This window comes from Lonchura striata, chromosome 7 (genome assembly GCF_050655825.1).
Source record: "Lonchura striata isolate lonStrDom1 chromosome 7, ASM5065582v1, whole genome shotgun sequence".
In the NCBI taxonomy this organism is placed as follows: domain Eukaryota; kingdom Metazoa; phylum Chordata; class Aves; order Passeriformes; family Estrildidae; genus Lonchura; species Lonchura striata.
In genome coordinates, this window is record NC_140709.1 from 2,915,618 (window position 1) to 2,935,328 (window position 19,711).

Consider the following 19,711-nt stretch of genomic DNA (forward strand, 5'->3'; position numbering starts at 1 on the left):
CCCAGAGGAGCAGCTTTCTTCCCCTGCATTCCCAGAGGAGCAGCTTCCTTCCCCCTGCATTCCCAGGGGAGCAGCTTTCTTCCCCTGCATTCCCAGAGGAGCCCAGGCCCATCTCCCCCATTCCTGGAGCTCCAAGGAAAACTCCCCCCTTGTGCAGATCCTGCTCCAGCAGAAGCACAGCTGGCACTGCAGGAGGGCTGAGCCCCCCTGGGATGGGGCTGTGTCACCTCCCTGACACACAGGGGACAGGGCATTGCTGACCCTGTCAGTGCTTTATTTTATTTTTTGTACTATAGCATTTCTATTTTTAATTTTCCCAGTAAAGAACTGCTATTCCTACTCCTGCATCTTTGCTTGAGAGCCCCTTAATTTCAAAATTATAATAATTTGTAGGGAGAGGGTTTACATTTTCCATTTCAAGGGAGGCTCTGCCTTCCTTAGCAGACACCTGGCTTTTCAAACTAAGCCACCGTGTCTTTGATCATGTCTTAATTTTATTTTTGTTTATAGTGAAATGAAGATGCTCCCGTGTTAATTGAGAAGGGTCTATCAGGCCATGTAGAAATTACCCCTAATTTAGAGCTCCAGTGTGGGTCAACTGGGCACGGATGGCTCTGCAGTGTGTGGATCATCCTTGCTCTGTGGTAAATATGAATTGAGCTCAACTCACAAAGAGTGCAGGAGAAACCAATTTAAATTTGTCCTGCCTGGTTAGTTCCTGTGAGGCAAATTGGTGCTCTTTGATAGTATTTAGATTTTATTGTGAAATCAACAGCTAAGTGTACATTGTACATTAGCCGAAGCAGCATGTTTGTTCCTGCTCGGGACCTTAAATATTATTTTTGTTATCATACTTGTTAGAGCGTTGTTTTATTACACTAAATAACATTAGCTAAAATTATAATTGCCATCATTATGTTCTTATTGTATTAGCTGCTATGTTGTGATAATATGATCACAATATTATGGCATTATCAGTGATGGGGGTGGTGATAAACAGGCAATTCTGTAAATTCTTTGTACAGCTCAAGCCGTGGTAGGAGCAGGATGGGATAAAACCTTTAATGTTTACGCTGACATCAGCTGAAAGAGTAAAGATCTAAAATTTGCCAAAGCCAAGCCTTAGAAGTTTGGATGCTCAGGAAGGCACATCTGAACTTCCTGAAGGAAGGACTTTTCTTGTAGAGCCATTAGAAAACAAAGGCAGAGGTGCTCAGAGCATCACATTGGTGTTAAATTTACTCACCAATTCTTCAGTCAATTTGTACTTTTGTTTTTGCAGCTCTTTGAACAAAGAGAAAACCCCAAGAGAAAATACTGTTATTAAAAGCTGCAGAGGGGCACAAATTCCAGCCATGCCTCGTCCTTAGAATCTTGACACAACCCCACAGTTCAATAAAACAGTTTTAAGTGCCCACACAGACAAATCTTCTGAGTTCGGCATGTTTTGTGTCAACCCTCTATTTCTCAATTTAAAAATATACAGGATATTAATATATGAAAGAATTTAAAGGGTTTGCTAAGCCAAAAAAACAGGTGAATTTTTGAATCCCATTAGCTGTTCCATCCTAGGTAGCTCAGTGTGCTAACAAATATTTGGACCATAATATTTCAGTGGCCCAAGTGAATGAGCAAGGAATGAGAAGAATAATATTTCATCTTGAGGCTTTTTTTCCACTCTTTCCCAGAAGATGCTGTTAGCAGTGTGCAAAAAAATTGTATTATACCAAAACTGTACAAAAATAAATTCCCTCCCCCCAAGCCAATAGGTATTGTTTTACAGCTGGGAGATGGAAAACATATTGGTTGAAAACATTACAATATTTAAAAACCACATGGAGTTGTAAAAATTGGAATGAGTCCTCTAAATCTTCGATAAAATGGTTAATCTGTTGATCCTTAACAACTGCTATGTACAGTACAGAGAGCTTATAATTCACAAATGCAGGTTCAAGCAGTGTTCCCCAAGGATGGGGAGAACAGATTGAAACACTGAAAAGAAAGGGGAAGGAGACAGAAGAAAAAGAAATAATTAAATAAAAATGTCAAATTCTTCATTGGCTTTTTTTTTATATTTTGTGTTTTCCCAACTGTTGTTCTCTGTCTCCTAAACCTGAAAAAAATATTCTCTCACTCTCAATGGAAATAATCAGTTCAATATTTTTTGAATACTAATTATTTAATTTACTTGGTGCTTTTTTCATCTCTTCTAAGAAATAATCTGTATTTTGCAAAATTTAAAGCCAAAGTCTTTCTTGTAGTGCAAGAAAGCCAAGATATATATTTTTTTTCTTTTTAATGACAGTCAATAGTCCCACAACTCACCCGTGCATTCCAAAAATTTCATGCTGTCATCATAAAAATCTGACTGTAGCAGAATCTGTCTGGCACTAGACAGAGCCCTAATGACCCTAAACTTACATATGATCCCTGGTGATCAGAAGAAGAAAAATACAGTAAAAGTAGAGAACTCTGTAAACTGCTTAAGTGACAGAAAAATATCCTCTGGAGAATGTCATTCATTTTTTTTTCCTGTCTTTCACAACTGTCAGAGGTACCAGGTCTCTGAACTTGTCTTTTGTGTTGTTTAACAGGAAGCACTGGAGAATTTTCCAGTCACTTGGAAAGTAAAATTAGTGATGAAGTGGGGTCGTTCCCCCATTCCTACAGTTCCAGCAGCACATTCCCACTGTTTAAACAGGAAGCCCAGCATAACTTTTACAAATGTTGGGAGTGTCAGATTTCCCTCTCCACACTCCTGTTTCCAAGGGTTCATTTGATGAGAAATTGTGTTGCAACACAAACCAATAAACAAGGTTTTACTTGGACATAGAAATCATGGAATACACTACATTAAAAAAAATAGAAGTGTTTTGTTTGTTTCCCCTTTTTATTTCCAAAATAGCTTGGTAGCTGATTGATTTCTCACATTGCTATAAATTAAACAGAGAGGAATTGATAGGATTCTTTGAAAGTTCAAAAGCATTCCAGAGAAATTATGCTGAAGAAACAAAGAATTTCATAGAGTTTGATATATTTTTGCCATATTGTGTGACATTCGATGTTTTTACCTCCAGCTTTTGAAATTAGCCTGATAGTAGAAGCTTCCTTCTGTCTCTCTCGACTGCAGAGAAATAAGACTGAAAATATGAATCATAAATGTGCTGACCCCAAAAGAAATCAGAAATATCAGTGTAGAGTTGCTTTGAATAAATTACAGGCACTTTAAAGCCATTTGGTGTTTAATTCATTGTGGGTTTTAATGCCAGCAGTTAGCAGGAGTTTCTGTGTTCTGTTGTGTTTAGCTCTGCCACCACAATGTGTTTGACACATTTCCATGAACTCACTGATTTCCCTGTGGTTGGGTCTCACTCTGGATTTTGGGTTGGGCTCTGAGTACCATGAGCAGGATCTTTGTTCAGATCCCCTTCTTCTCGTGGGAATCCTTGAGGAAACATTTGGCTTTTATAGCGCACTTCTGAGATGGACAAAGTCAAACTTCCCTACAAATGAAATAGATTGAGCAGTAACAGAATCCTGGAATGATTTGGTTGGGAGGGAACTTGAAGCTCATCGAGTTCCAGCCCCTGCCTTGGTTTCTCCAAGCTCTGTCCAGCCTGGCCTTGGACACTTCCAGGGATGGGGCAGCCACAGCTTCTCTGAGAAACTTCTGCCAGGTCCTCCCCACCCTCACAGGGAAGAATTTCTATCCAATATCCAATCTAAACTTATTCTCTTCCAGTTTAATATGTGATTTTCAATTATTAGAAGTGTACAAAAAAAAAAAAAAAAAAAAAAAAAGAAAAGAAAAACCCATAGAACCAAAGATCTAAGTCACAGTTCAGACAGACCATGATCCTGCATTGGGAGGGGAGGAGAAAAATCCCTCTTATCTGCAGATTCTGTCCTTTAAGGCTTGGAAATAACAATATTGGGGATTCTTCCTCTGTGTGAACAGCAGCTGGGCAAGAGTCTCTCAGGAAAAGGCATCATTTTAGTTGCTGATTCATCAGGAATTTTCCTATTTTAGTCTCCTATCAGAGAAGGTAAAAGGGGGCAAATTGTTGGCTCAACATAGTCCTAAGCTCCATTTCAGCCTGAAAGGTAAGTTCCCAACAAAAAGTGATTTCTTCCCATAAAAATGGATATCTTCAGCATACCAGGAGTCTGGAGAATGAGTAATCCTGATGTATAAATCCTAATTAAAGTGTCAGAAATCCCTGGAATTGTCCAAGGCCAGGTTGGAGGGGTCTTGGAGAAGCCTGCTTTAGTGGAAGGTTGTTGCTGTTGAGGCAGGATGGGAATGAGAAGACTGACTCAGAAGGCTGCTGAGAGTAAAACTCTGGTTTATTTAAAATATACTGCTTTTTTATTCAGAGCTTTGTGAGGACCAATTCTATTGGTCCTGAAGTGAAAACAACTCACACTGTTGGTTCAGAGTGCTTGATGCGCAGTGATAGAACTTAACTATAAACAGCGTGAACAACAAGAGAGATAAAGAATTATTTACATTCTTCTCCAACTCTTTCCCAGGCTTCTGCCTGGCCAGAAACTCTCCGTTTCTCTCTTTAACTAAATCTAAGACCCACAGAAGGTGTCCCTGTTCGTGGCAGGAATGAGATGAGCTTTAAGTTCCTTTCCAACCCAAACCATTGTGGGATTCTGTGAAGTGCTGCACTCCCAGTGTGCTCAGGCTCACATCAACATTGCTGATCCCACTCCCTCCTGCTCCAGCCGTGCACATCCTCGTGTTTAGCTGGAAGTTTATAGTTCTTTGTCCACATCCCTGTGGTATTTAATGCCTTGCAAATCTTAGCAGATCAAGCTTCCCAACATCCTGAGAGGCCTTGTCAGGAAAGCTTCATCTAAATACTTTAATCTCTCTTCTTGCAGTAGAACTTTAACTTCCCTTGCACACATCCTTTATGTTTGTTGAACTTGTATTTATGGGCTAAGTTTTCTTAAACCCAAACAAAACAGTAATTTATCTACTTTATTTCTTTCAAAATGGTGTTCTTAAAGTACATCTTGCAGATAGATTATCTGTCCCTCACAGCAAAGCCTCACAATGGGAGCCTAATAATTGCTCTTTTTCTAATTTCACTAAATGAGTTATAATTATTTTACGTCTGCTTTATGGTTACGGAATAGTATTAACCTAAGCTCTAATTATAATACAGCTTTCAAAGAAATGTATGGACACTAAATTGATGGACTGCCAGCTTATGTAGGAGCATCACATAAAGCAGATATACAGCTGATGGTTTAAGGCATAGCATGTTAAAATTCAGGGGCACAACTTGTTCATGAATAAGTAACAGGGTGTAAATTCATTGGCTATTTTTTTTTTTTAGTGGATCAAACTGAGAAGGACATGATTAATCCTTGTAAAAATGCATGTAGAGTTGAAGTTGGATGGGACTTACACCAATAGGATTAGGAGACTCAAGCAGAGCCTGGAAGTCAGGTTTGTCAGCACTGCAATGGTAATCATGGATATTTTACCTGTTTTCTACTGGTTTGCCACATCTTGGAGCACTGGGAATGTTACTGCCACAAATTAACCCCTTGCTTTTTATGTATAAACAGATTCTTAACCAAATATCTTGCAATTGCCTTATTGCCAGAGGTGGTTGAAAGCCCAACAATTAAGAAACAAAATTTTTACATTTTTGTCTGCTTTCAGAGCCTCTACCTACCCCTGCCAAGGTGAAGTCTGGCTGCAGATCTGCAGCCATGGAGCCTCCTCCTGTGCATCCCTGGAGGATCAATCTCCCAGCAGAGCTTTCTGCAGCCCCCAGCTTCCCACATACGCTCAGCTGCCTCCTCCATCCAAAAGAGGACTATGGCTTGCTGATCTCAAAGTAGAAAATCAGATACATTTGGGCATTTATCAGCTTTTCACTGGGCTGTGCAGCAGAGAAAAGTTATTTGGGCCTAAATCCCCAGAAATGACCTTCAGAGTGGTTTTGTATGAGATGATTTATTGGACAACACTGACTTTTTGCTGGTCATCTGGACCATCTGATGGAGTCACCATCCCTGAAAATGTCCAAAATACGAGTGGATGGAGGATTTTTGGTTAAGTGCAAGTGGTGGTGGTGGTGATCAGCTGAAGGTTGGGCTTGATGGTCCTGAAGGTCTTTTCCAACCTTCGTTAATCCATGATTCCACCTCAGCACAGCCACCAGAAGGATGCCTGACCACCCTCCAGCCCCCCAAACCAGGCACACCAGAAATAATTGACGATTTCCTCCCCACAAAGGTGATCCCTCTCATTTAGGGTCCCTGACTATATCTGACTGAGATTTTAGAAGTCGGGTGCAAACTTGGAGATGAAAAGTGCTGTTTGAATGAGCTTCAGACTAAACAAATTAGATGTGTAAAACACCTGGCTCTTATCTCCTTCACAGCTAAATCCTGGGCTATGAGAACTAAATAAAGCCTACAAGCCATTTCCTGGCCACTATGGGAGATTTCCCCTAAAGTTTATTTTTTAAGCCTCAGTGTCTGTTTCTTAATTACTTAAAGGTCTGTGGATTCGTTCTGTTGTATGAAATTTGATATAAATTGTTTACCAGACTTAAGGGGGCGAGGAGATTATGCACTTTTTTATTTTTAATATTTCTCTCTCCTATCTGCTGTGACCAGACAGAAATTTCAAGCAACAGTTCTTGGAAAACATATGGAAACCAGTCTGGGAATTCTGTAAGGTAAGAGACTGTCCATGATGCCAGGATGTCTGGCTGCTGCCTCTGCTGAGCAGCTCTGCATCCTTCATATTTTGAAATTATTCTATTGCAACCATTTCCCATTCAGTTTCATTTGGCAATATATCCTTGTTTCTAAAGGTGTCTACACTTATTTGACTACAGAAAATATTTACTTTTCTAAAGGGCAGCTTAACCTTTGTTTAAATTTGAGGTGAGCAAAAGGGCACTGCAATTATCTGCTGTATTATTTGTGTCACATCTGAGTTACTATGAAGGTTCAACATGCATTGGCCTTTATTAGGGAACTGCTTAACAATATAACCACAGGTTTTGCATCCAGCAAATATATTTTATTGAACCAAAGGCTTGCCCAGGAAACTTGGACTCTTGAGAGCATTCAAGTGGCAGAAAGCTGTCCCAGGGGATGGGATAGAGATGGGTGGTTTGTTATGGCAGCTGTAGCCATTTTATTTTAAATATCTTGCAGTCAGGTAAAGGGGAAATCTGACTTCAGTGTTTCCTGATAGAGAGCTTCAGAGTGGAAAAACTCCAGTAGTGGATTCGTGGGTAGGTGGATTCGTGGGTAGGTCTCACTGCTTTCCCATATTTCCAAAATAGAAGTTCCCCACTGAGAGGTAAGGAAGAAGAAATATTCAATGTGGTTGTAAGTTATAACTAGAAGTTACACAGGATGTTTCAGTCACGCTTCCAGGTGGGAACAGTTATTTGTGCTGCAGAAAGGCAGTTCAGGGCTGCAGGAGGGGGCTCCACCCTTGTGGGCAGCAGGGATGGCTGTGGGGCTCCTCCTCACTCAGGGCAAAGGGAATTCCCAGAGGGAAAGATGAGATTTTATTTTGTTGCTATTGGTTTATTGATGTTTCATAGAATCATCACAGAATCCCAGAATGGTTTGAGTCAGAAGGGACCTTCAAGCCCATCCAGTCCCTGGGCTTTTTAAGAGATGTTACATTTTGTAAATAAAGCTGTTGCCTCTATCTCGATGGGAAGTTTTGATCCAGTGGATAATGAAATGTTAATCTCATTTGAGACAAAGACATCAGTGCCTTTGCCACAGAAATTGTCTTTTAAGCAGAGCAAACAAACATTTAAGTACTCTTTGATTTGTGTCTGGTTAAGGACTGAAAAGTTTCACCTGATAGTGTTGTCCCCAGTGAAAAATGAGCATCAAAGATATCTTCAGGAGCCACAACCCCGCTGGGAATTTGTATGGATTCACAAATAGTACAGGGATCAGCATTCAATAATACAAGTTAGCTTGTGATAATGCAAAAAGGAAGTTCTTTAAATGGATGAAAGATGTTGCCAAAGAAAGAATCACATCCTTTTTCCAGGTGGGAAACTTGTTGGTGTCAGTAATTTATCCTACTCTCATTCATGAGGATACAGCTGGGATTATTTCAGAAAAGAAACTGAAATTTGGTCAAGTCAGGCAGGTGACTGCTTGGTTAGCTGGGAATGTCCCTTCTAATCCTGGATTGACAGGTGAGCTGCCTCTCCTAACCAAAATCCATGTCCCCAGCAGGAGCCCAGCTGCTCTGGTAGCAGAGATGCTCTGAAGAGCAAAGTGCACGTAGAGATCCAGCTCTAATTTCAAGTCAAGAAACTTTGTGTGAATCTGTTGCTTGGAAAATATCCCAGGAGCAGCTTATTGTGATGGACTGTGTGTAAATAATCAGCACCTCCCAGGCTACTCCCAAGACAAAGCACCATGGCCAGGAAGGGTTATTTCTTCATCCCATCACTCAGCTGGTTTTATATCTCCATGGCAAAGCAGCAAATATATATGGATCTGGAGGAGCTTGATCCATGGCATGTTCAGAGCAGGGTTTTTGTATTTGTGTGTATTTATGGTCACTCACTAAAGGAGCGGTGACCTTTTGATAGATTAATATAAAGTACTTCAGATACAGTGGCACAAGGAAAATGACTTTGACAACGAATCCGCTTGTTAGTGCTGGAGTTACTGTGCAAGTATAGGAAATGAGAGGCCTTCAGCTTAAAAATCTGTCCTAAAAATCAGCCTGGCCACCAAAGTCCACCACTCCCCTGACTAAAGCAGAGTTTACATCGAGCCAGCCCTACCTTCCCAGTACATCGAGTTCCCTTGTCTTTCGCTCCACAAGTTCCTTTCAACAACATCCATTTATAAACATCAAAGAGAAGACAGAGGTGGTGGGGGACAGGCAGGACTGGATTGCACAGACCCCTGAGGGTCAGGTGAGGGGATTGCTCCGTGGAGAGCTGATGTGAGCAAAGGGAAGCGGGGGACAGCTCCGTGACCCCGCAGCGGGGCCGGGCTCGCTCGGCCAAGGTGCCCCGCGGGGAGGCTGTGCTGGTGGAGCACCAGGGCTTTGTTGTTCCACTGATGGGCTCAGCTGGAAACCTCGCCACTTCTTCCCCTCTCTGAGGATAAAGCCAGGCCTCTAAAAACACCAAAGGCTTTGAGAACATTTTTGGAAGAGCTGCCTGAGACAGAAGTCTCGGATCGGGAGATGTCTTGTAAAAATCCTGGGGAGTGTTGTTAACCCTCAGAGCGGGCTTGGGGATGTGTCAGTCTTCCAGGGATGCTGTTCCTGCCAGGAAATCATAATTTATTGAGGTCAAGCGAGTTAATGGGCTGGACTATGTGCTACCAATTGGAAGACATAAAATATACTTAGTCCTGTGACAAACCTAAAAGGTTTTCAATGGAGGGAGGCTCACAATGAAACCTGTGATGAGTCATTCTGTTATTTTTCTCTGAGAGCATTTTTTCCTTTGAAATATAAAGGGAAAAGAGAGAAAGCTGATGTTTAAAATAAAAAGAAAAAAAGCAGGGTAGCTGTTATGTTGCAGATGTGCATTTTATAGTTTAATATTTTTTGCGTGAAAAAGCAGTTGGGATTCTAAGCAGACATGATGTAGAGCAATTTAAAATTAATAGAGCACTTCAAATTTTTAGGAGCACTTTAAGTTAGAAGTGATCTTGGTTTTGGGCAGGCTCGGTGTGAAAGATGTAAAATTATGCAAGAGCTCCAGATATAGGAGAACATATTGGCATAAAGGCAAATGCTAATTCAGCAGATTAGGACAAATTAAAATTCACCAAAACAAAAATCCAAACAACAAAATTTCTTTTACTCTGTTCTTTCAGTATAATTACTCAGCTTCCATTGTCCTGTGACTTTAAATATCCAGTGAGAGATGGGATGAAGAATCTCAGAGAAGAATATTGAGAGTGAATATTACTGAAAATGGAGAAATTATGCTCTGAGCAGAATTCTGGGCTGAGTGTCCCTCAGAGGGAGATGCAGGTTTTGGATCAGCAGTGGAGGTACCTGTCTGTCTTTCCTAGGTGGAAGAGCAGAGGAGACAAGCTCATTATTGACTCTCTCAGTGGCCACAAGGGCAAGACTGGGCTAATAAATTCTCTTTTAAAGTAAGTGAATGCAGCTACTGCCTCATGCCCTCCCCTCAGCTTCACACTACCTTTTCTGGATGCTCCACCAATTCCCAAATTTTCTTGCTCAGCACAGATATTTTTTGTACTGTGTCAAGTTAAACTGAGCATTTGGTTTACTGTTTGCTTTGTGGGCGTGGGGTTTTGTTTGTTCATTTTGAAATTATTTTTGCACTGTCAGCAACAGCATCCATACAGTTGGAAATAAATTGAATAAGTGGAGATCTGAACGTTAAAAAATGTGGAGAGGTGAAGGTTAGGGGGCATGGGGTAGAGGTGGATTTGGCAGAGCTGTGTTAACAGTTGGATTTGATGATCTTAGAGGTTTTTTCCAAACTTAATGATTCAGTGATTCCATGATTCCATACAGAACTGCTCAGTTTGCCTGGGTGTGCTGTGGTTTGTTTAAACCTCCCTGGTTTAAACCAGTTTAACCAGGTTTTATTTAAACCACAGGAGCAGCCTGTGTTGTGGCAGGGGGGAGAAAGAGAAATCTCTGGAGCTGGAGGATGCCTGATGGGGAGCAGGGCAGGGGATACCCCCAGGGACTAAAAGAGGTTCTCCCCAGGTTGATGAGGGTTCTAAAACCAGTTTAAAGTGCATCCATAGAGAATTTGGTAAAACTAGGCCTGAATTGCCATTTGAATTAATCCCATCATCACCTCATCTGTCCAGATGAGTTGTTTCATGGTCCTGCCAAAACATGCATCATGGTCCTGCCAAAACACAGGAGCATCCCTAACCTGTCACATGTTTGGGGCTGGAGCTGTGGATCAGATGTAAAAAGCGCAGAGAGAATCCCTCAAGTGCAGGTTGGGAGAGAGAAACACTGACCCTGCTCAGCCTGGTGAAAGAAATAAGGGCAAGATGGGAAATCTCAGCTCTTTTTCCATGGGAAAACATCTAAAGTGCCCTCAGTTTTGCAAAAAGTGGGTTCTCTGTTTAACAGGGCCATTTTTTCCACTAATCTTTTCTTTACTAAGTAACAAACCTAAAAGCATGACCCTAACTTATGGTGAATAGATACCAAACAAATTATATTATTTATATCCATACCTATAAAGTCTTTAATGGGCTTGAAGCATTTCTCTACCAACTGGAGCACACAATAAATACCTGGATACACAGATTTTAGGCACTTTAAGCTTTTTATTATATCAGAGAGATCAAGTGACTTTGACTGCTGCATCCCAAATAAGTTTATTCCTTCAGGATTCCTGTGAGTGATTTAGTGTGCAACCAGATATTTCGCCACTCCCAAGAAATTAAAGATAATGTATTACATGTCTCTTTCATGCCTGGTTCGTTATCCTTTTGTATTGATTTGCATTCTTTGCCATTTTGGCATGCACTTTTTTATATTATCAAATGATGTGTTTTTGTGATAACAATGGATGTTTGTATCCCATTGGATAGGGCTTGTTGTAAACATGATAATGAAAAATGTGATCCCTCCTCCCAAGTCCTGGTCCCTCTATATTTATTAGAGTTGCATACATTAAATGTAGAATTTTCTAGTGTCCATCTGTACATACAGACGCTCATGGCTACATTAGAGATAAAAGTCCTCTGTATTTTAATAGTTGTGCCAGCCAGCAATGTTTTATACAAATAACAGAAAACATGTCACATTTAATAGAGGATATATCTATTTCTTTTAATCTATCCCCTATATTTTCATATATGTGGTATGATTTTATGAGCTAAACTCTAGTGGATAATTTGGAAAAAAATCTATATGAAATGGCAAAGAGATTTTCCCGAAGTGTTTTGTTTTATATATGCAATATAAAGATATCATTTTGTGTGTGCACACTTTGTTTTTCTAATTTAGAATAAAACTTACAAAAGGATTTTCAAAGCAAATGGTTTCAAATCAGACACTTGGGTTTATAGCTAAAGCAAAGGAAGACAGCAGAGATTTTCTGCTTCTGCAGAACTGGGAAGCGTTTTATTATCCAAAGTCACACAAAATTATATTCTCCATTACAGACCTTGAAATGCCTGACTTTTTCACTTTTCCTACACTCCAAAATGAATTAGTAAAAGTTTTGTGGAAAACCTTAAAGCAGAATCAAGGCAAACCTTAAACCAAGGTCAACCTTCACACGCGGCGCAGACAGCGGTCGCTAGCTGGGGGTAACAGGAGATCTTAAAGGGGTTTAAAAAATAAATAATTATTGCAGGTGCCCATCGCCTTCTGACATAAATCTGCTTATAAAAGACGAGTCATTGAACAGTGGTGCTTTGTAGGACTGGAGTATTCCTCCACGAACAGGGGGAAAATAATCCTGCAGCGAGGAGGGGCCTCTCCTCTTTGCGCGATAACGCTCGCGCCGGGCTGGGCCCGGCCTAAGGAGTCAGGATTAACTTCCAGCAGCAAAGGCTGATTTACAGAAACCACACGAGGAGTTCCTGAGCACAGCCCAGATAACAAAAATATTATCGCCGCTGTTTACAGTGAAGGCGGTCAGTTTATTTCTCCGAGTGCTTCATTATGTATAAGAGATGCCAGCGATAGGCCCGCAGTCAAAATAAACAGGCAGAAAGTGTTCCACATACACACTTTGGAGAGAACGGTTACTTTGCTATTTATTTAATAATTGACCATAAATGGAGTCAAAGTGCAAAGGGAAAAAAAAAACCCTAAAAAAAAAAGCAGCGCACTAAGGGCTTTTTGAAAGATTGATAAATAATGTGGAATCTCAATTAGGCTTTAGAAGGAATGCAGATATTAAAAATTTGGTCAAGAATCTAATTAGCTGGAGGTAATTAAACAGTCTCACACGGGGTCATTAATCTTTTCCACAGACCTTTGATGTTTTGCACACTGTCTTCTAGTCATTAATAAAATTCATAACACTCCTCTTTGTGGTGTTTTATCATCGTGTTTTTCTCTGTAAGAGCATAGAGCAAGTGTCATTGTATCACAAGGGCCTTACTTTAGTTAATTTCTTTTTTCTGCTTGTTAGACTTAACTCTTTCTTGGACCAAGCACTGCCAATTCATGCCAGAAGTTTTAAGATAGGTTTTAAATCCTTCTTTTGCCATTCCCCACAGCTTTCAAAATCTGTATACTGAGAATTAAACCATTCTGATGCATCTGGTCAATTAACAAAGTTTTTGTCAAATTTAGCTCATCTGTCCGATGCTTAATTTTGCAACCTCGTTCATTCATTATTCACAGGAATGATAGAAAAAGTATTTTATTTTGCTTTCTTCCTTTACCTCCCGTTTCTCTTGATGGCAAGTCCCTGGGAGACATAACCTGTAGCTTGTGGTTAATTTTAGTGGCGTAACCAAAGAGCTCTTGAGGATGGGGCTATGATAGAAGTGAGGAATAATTATGAAAAAAAACCTAAGTAAAATGGAAATTTGTTGAACGTGACTGATTTTATGTACAGTCTCAGTACAGTACTTCAATAATGCATTATCCTGACATATTTCAAAGCCAAACTATGCTCAAGAATAGCTGAATTTAAAAGGCAAGAAAGCTACAAAGGATGCCTTTGGAAGATAGAGCTGATTTCTATTAAAAATATTATATCCATACATTTTTAGCCCATGTGTGTTGTGTATTTATATCTGTTTGTATTACAAGATTGTGTTATGTGGAGTTGTGTGAGTAGTCAGAAATAGAGGGAGATACAAAGGGTTTGTTAATGAAATGTTTGTGTCTGGATGGAGACATTTCACATTTTAGGCGTATTTATTTCTGAAACAGGCAAATCCATTGTTTCATGTGATTATTTGTGGGGTTTGTATTTTGGTCAGAGCTGTTTCAGGCAGTTGTTTGTGGCAAGGAGTTGAGTCATTAAAGGATGTGGATACTGAGGTAATACTTCAGGCAAGAGAGCAGAAATTGCAATATCTGCTTTAAGATCTGCACCTTCACTTTCTCAATAAAAAGGGGAGAGGAATAAAATGCTCCTTAAATGCTGTTAAAAATGGCAACAACTGCAAATGTTGGTGGGGATAATTTTGGTGTTTTTGTGACGGATTTGCACAGCAGATTTGTACCTAAAAAACGGGTGATCTTACAGGCAGTTTCAAAAAGAATTCCCACTTGATAGCACTTGAGGATTAAGAGGAATTAATGAGAGACAGGAATGAAAATCTCTGGCAGTTTACAGTCATCCAGAGCAATCATATTCTGAACTTGTGAGTGTTGTTTTCTTCATTTCTGTCCTCCCCTTGCATATTTGTTTGATAAGTCGCTGTCACTACTTGTAGCTGCTGCTTTCTGCAGGCTCTTCTATTAAGTTCAGATCCAAAATGCAGCAGAGACAACAGACCAGAGGGAGGAAAAAAAAAAATTGACTGCACAGCTCCAAGGCTTTGGGTAAAAAAGTACACTTTCTTTCTCAATTGAATTTTGAATATAAAATGCTATGTGTCATTTTCTCAGAGGAAGGAAGTGATTGCAGTTATTTTATTTCCACATTACTGAGCAAAAATGTTTCCCTCTAAAAATATCAACCCAACAGCAGAATATTTTTCAGAGTGATCCACTTAAAAGTGAGTGGGAGACAGGCAGTAAGGATTGTTCTCTTTTGTGTTTACTTGTAATTTATAAACAAGTTCTGGCAGTCTTTTTTTTCTTTCTGAAAACATGAGGAAGAGCATTTTTATGCTTTTTTATTCATATAAATAAAATTTCTTTTTGCTGCTAAGACTATTTTTATAGCTGGGAAACTGACAGACACCTTTAAACGATGAAATAAAAAATGAACAGTTGATAAGAGAAAGTCCTGCTAAAACTGCCTTTTCTTTCCTTTTTTTTTTCCCCTAATGCTCATGCATTTTCAGTGACTAATTAACTTTTCAAAAGGACTTCATCTTTAGTGATTTGACCTCACTTTCTTTTACAGTGTGAGCCACCCAGTAACCTCAGGAGTTCCACCAGGAAAACGAAGGATGGATGATCATGTCCCTGTTAGTTCCAAAGTAAACAAAACCAATAAAATCCCACAACAAGCAAACAAAACCAAGCTGAGTTCTGAGGTTGTTAAATTCTCCTTTTTTACCATGAGAAATACACTAAAGCAACTTAAAGACTCTCTAAAAGTAAGGTTATTCCAATGGTAATTTTAAAGTGAATTGAAGCTGTCACCTTGTGACCTTTTTCCAAGTGATGCTAATGAGATCCATAGGTGATTTTCAACTGCTTAATAATAATGAGATTGATACAGGGAACGCTCAGATTGGCAACAATTTGATAATTGTGTGAGCAGGAAGAACTAGCCCTCCCTGGTGGTTTGAAAACATAGCTGAGATTTGAGGAGCTGCACAGAGCTCTTATTTAATCTGAGCAATTCTATAATGATGTGAAAAGGTAAGTGTTTTTGATTTAGTGATGTCTATATTTCAAGAGACAAGATGTTGGTGATAAAGGAAGAGAGGGGAAAAAAAAGGCAAAAGATGAATGGCTGGTTTCTGGAGACATCTTTTGGCTTAATATCTAACACCATGTCTGTCTGTGTGCATTTTCTCTCTGTTTTCCCACTAGGAAAATAGAATACTAATTAGATTTTGATTACAGGCAGTTTTTAAAGTGTGGAAGACACACACACATTTGTGCTGTTAAATTCTCCTTTAATAGCTGGACACAAGGCTTTGAATTTGATGTGCTATCAGGGCTGATCAGCTGGAAAGAAACCATGTACACGTTACTTATAACTTGTGCTTTTTTCTTTTTCCTGTGATCAGAATTGCCTGAGAACTTCTTGGTGAAAAATAACGACCCCCATGAAACACTTATTTGGAAAATTGATAATTCTTGGAGTTTTTTGGCACATTCTTGTCTTCAAGGTTAAGAGGTGAGGATAAAATCCTTTGCTGTAGAGATTTCTATTAAAAGTTACTGTGGCTTAAATGGACAAAGAATTGTGAAGATCAGTGCTAAAATACAAAATACAACCTAGAAGTGCCCAGGGATGAAAGAAAGTTCCAGTGACTCTGAATTCATCACCTGAGTGCAGATGTTGCAGTCTTCAATCACCTGGGTCCCACTTTTGTCCTGCTGAGGAACCAGGAGAGAGGAAGAGACCTGGACAAGTCCTCATCACTCCCCTGACCAACGAATGTAATTGAATTTTGTTGGTGTAGAATAAGAAATACAGAAATATACAGAAATATTTATAAATAGATAACATTCCTGAGCACAGATGCACTTTTTTAATATTCTAAATCCATTTTAGATACCACGGTTCCACTTCAAACCGGTTTTGGGGTGAAATAATAAAAAAAAAGCAATCTTAAAAGAAGTGCTGCTGAATTTACATTTATCAGGGTGAAATTTATCAGTTTAGAAAGCAGTCCAAAATACTGAAAGTATTTATTTTATATACATGGACTTCATTAGACATATTTTAAGTTTAGGGAGAAATGTTGAAAAAAAAAGATGATGGAGGAGTTTTTGGTGTAGATGCGATAACTTTATAGAAATGTGATTATTTTATAGCAATAAGCTGTTAGAAAATGTGTAGTGTGGTTGGGAAATATAAGTAGCCAATGGATGAATTAATAGGAGCTTCACGTAACACTGATTTTTAAAGCAATGCATTGTCTAACAACAACTGATCTGAGCCAGATCCCATCTTTAGAAAGAAAGCAGTTCCTTAATAAGGGGAGTTATAAAAACCTCCAGTGAAAAGTTTCCCTGGGAAGTCCATAAATACCAATTAAGGTGTCCATTAGGTCGCATCCAGGATTTCCTTTCACTCCTCTGAGCCCTCCCTGGGCTGAGTTCTGGGCAGTTTTTGGGCATCCCTGCGTGGAAGTTCCTCTCTGAGGAATGAGCAGACAAAAGTGTGAATCTTTGGGGGTTCAGAGCCACCTCCAGCTCCAGCTGTTGGCTGTAAGGTCATCCCAAAACCAGCAGGGCAAGGAGGGAACGTGGGGTCTGGTGCCATAATGTAATTTCCTCCTCAGTTTCCTCTTCTGCCAGAAAATGGCTAGTAATGGGCTGTTTGCATAGGGCAGGAGGAGAAGGCAGGCTGGAGATGGGCTTTAATGCTGAATTTCCTCCTAAATGTAGTTATAAAAACTGGACTAAAGAGGGCAGGAGATACTCTATTTAAAAAAGAAATGCAGGCAAGCAGACACTAAAACTCCACGGAGAAACAATAATATATATTTCAGTATATAATAAAGTGATTTATTTTCAATAAAATCTGTAAAACTGCTTTAGTTACTTTGACACCTTGATTAACTGGAGTTTCAAAGATATTTGTGTGTGTGTGAACCTTCTTCATACCAACAGTCCCAAATACTTTATTGCATCTGCTATTGAATATGTATGTTTTAAAAGCATTTGCTACACTGTAGTTTTACTGGATGTCAGGGACAAAATAGATTAATATTAGACCTCAGCCAGAAAGCATTTCTGTGGCAGCAGATGAAATGTAGCACTCTCCACTGCCGACGCTCTCCCTGACTTATTCCTGGGGATGCTTTATCCAGAGCTATGGGCTAGGGGAGAGATTTATTCCCTCTAAAATCGCTGATTACCATTATAAAACGCTAAAAAGTTTGCAGCCGTTGAGGAAATTTCAGAGCTGGCCGTGGCAGGAGTGAAAGGATTAGAGGAGGCAGGGTGCATTGTGTGTGCTCAGTTAGAGGGATCTTCCTACGGGCTCTACATCAGGGAGTGGGAAAACTTTATTCCTTGTCCTTGTGATGCCTCAAGGCTGCCCCAGAGCAGGGGCTGGGCAGAGTCACAGAATAAAGCAGGGATTTATTCAAAGGATTTATTAAATTGATCTCCTCCATGGATCCACCTTGGGCAGCACCAGAGCCCAGCCAGGGCTGCACCCAAATGACCCAAAATGGTCCCAAAATTCATGAGCGCTCCCGGGGCTCTCCCTGGGATCAGTTCTGCTCCATTGGCACCTTGGAGTTCATTGTCCCATTCCAGCTCCAGCCCAGGCAGTCCCACCCTGCTTGTTTTTCTCTCTCCAGCCCACGCTGTTTGTGCTCCTGGGCTGAGATTTGGATCATTTGGGTGCCCAGCTGGAGCAGGAATTGTTTTGTCTCCCTGCTCAGCAACACTGAATGTGAAGCTCAGAGCTGCACACTAAAGCAGCACAGAGCCTGAAAAATATAAAATATAAAAGCTAAACCTGAGGCATCACCTGCACCCCACAAAGCAGCACAGCACTGATAAAGAGGTTATGCTGCACCTTCCAAAGGTCCCAGAGTTTTTTCCCCAAAGCCTCTCTGAGGGATTTTGGGGGATTTCAATGTACATGACCTCACACCTCACACAAAGGATGTGCAGCACATACTTTCTCTTGCACTGAAGCACAGCGGGGAAAATTTACATCAGGAGGAAATCCTAGCATTGAGAAAGACTTTTTTTCCCTTTCCTTCACACATGTAGGCTCTGTGGGAACCTGTGCTTCCAGAGGGTGGAGGAGCCTGTGGGAAAAGGATTTCTCCTGCCTCCTCCTGCCTGGCATGGGCAGTAACCCAGGTGCAGAAATTATTTCATGCAGGGCATCCTTGGGCATGGAAATGGCAGTGCAGGGATGTGGGAGATGCAAGAATCACCATGTCAAGATGTTCTCTTCCTGCTCCTTTGGAACCCTTTTCTTCATACAAACACAAGAGCAGAGAGAACAAATACTCCTGGAATGGTTTGGGTTGGAAGGACCTCAAAGCCCATCCAGTGCCACCCCTGCCATGCCAGAGACACCTCCCACTGTCCCAGGATGCTCCAGCCTGGCCTTGGGCACTTGAGGGATCCAGGGGCAGCCACAGCTGCTCTGGAGATTCCAGCCCAGCCAGGAATTCCCAATCTCCCACCCATCCCTGCCCTCTGGCAGTGGGAGCCATTCCCTGGCTCCTGTCCCTCCATCCCTTGTCCCCAGTCCCTCTCCAGCTCTCCTGGAGCCCTTCAGGCCCTGCCAGGGGCTCTGAGCTCTGCCTGGATCCTTCCCTTCTCCAGGGGAACATTCCCGGGGCTCTGAGCTCTGCCTGGATCCTTCCCTTCTCCAGGGGAACATTCCCGGGGCTCTGAGCTCTGCCTGGATCCTTCCCTTCTCCAGGGGAACATTCCCGGGGCTCTGAGCTCTGCCTGGATCCTTCCCTTCTCCAGGCTGACCAGCCCCTGTTATTTTAATTGGATGACTGAGGGGCACTCAGCTGGGTCTAGACCTCACCAAGACCTGAGTGTCTCCTCATTCCTGTGCTTAAATTCCTGGAATCCTTCCAGGAATTTTCTGGTGCTGAATATGACCAAGTAACACAGCAGCATGAATTTGAATCCTATTATTAAACGCAGATTTTGTTTGATTTATTTTGTCCACTCTGTGTATATTCACTGACTGTATCTTACTGGGGAAAAAAAGCATAAGATGGATTTATTTATTTTATATCTAATTATAAAATGTATAAATAATATCTCTATATAATTTTATATATAAATAATTACTATTAATATGGTAATGAAACACACAATAAGTTTAATAATAAAGACTGTAATTTTTTTGGGGGGGGGCGGGAGAAGAAGCAGGATTTATTTTAAAATGATTCA

General features: G+C 40.6%; 1 long non-coding RNA gene across 2 annotated transcripts; it reads left to right on the forward strand.

Annotated features, from left to right (window-relative positions):
* Positions 1–277: 277 nt before the first annotated feature.
* On the forward strand, positions 278–19,316 carry LOC146766863 (uncharacterized). 2 transcript variants are annotated; one of them, XR_014956668.1, is made up of 4 exons: positions 278–5,467; positions 6,652–6,713; positions 15,045–15,177; positions 15,883–19,316. It is a non-coding gene; the product is annotated as an uncharacterized LOC146766863 (long non-coding RNA). The 2 variants fall into 2 exon arrangements; XR_014956667.1 differs by having other exon boundaries at positions 15,045–19,316.
* The last annotated feature ends 395 nt before the right edge of the window (positions 19,317–19,711 follow it).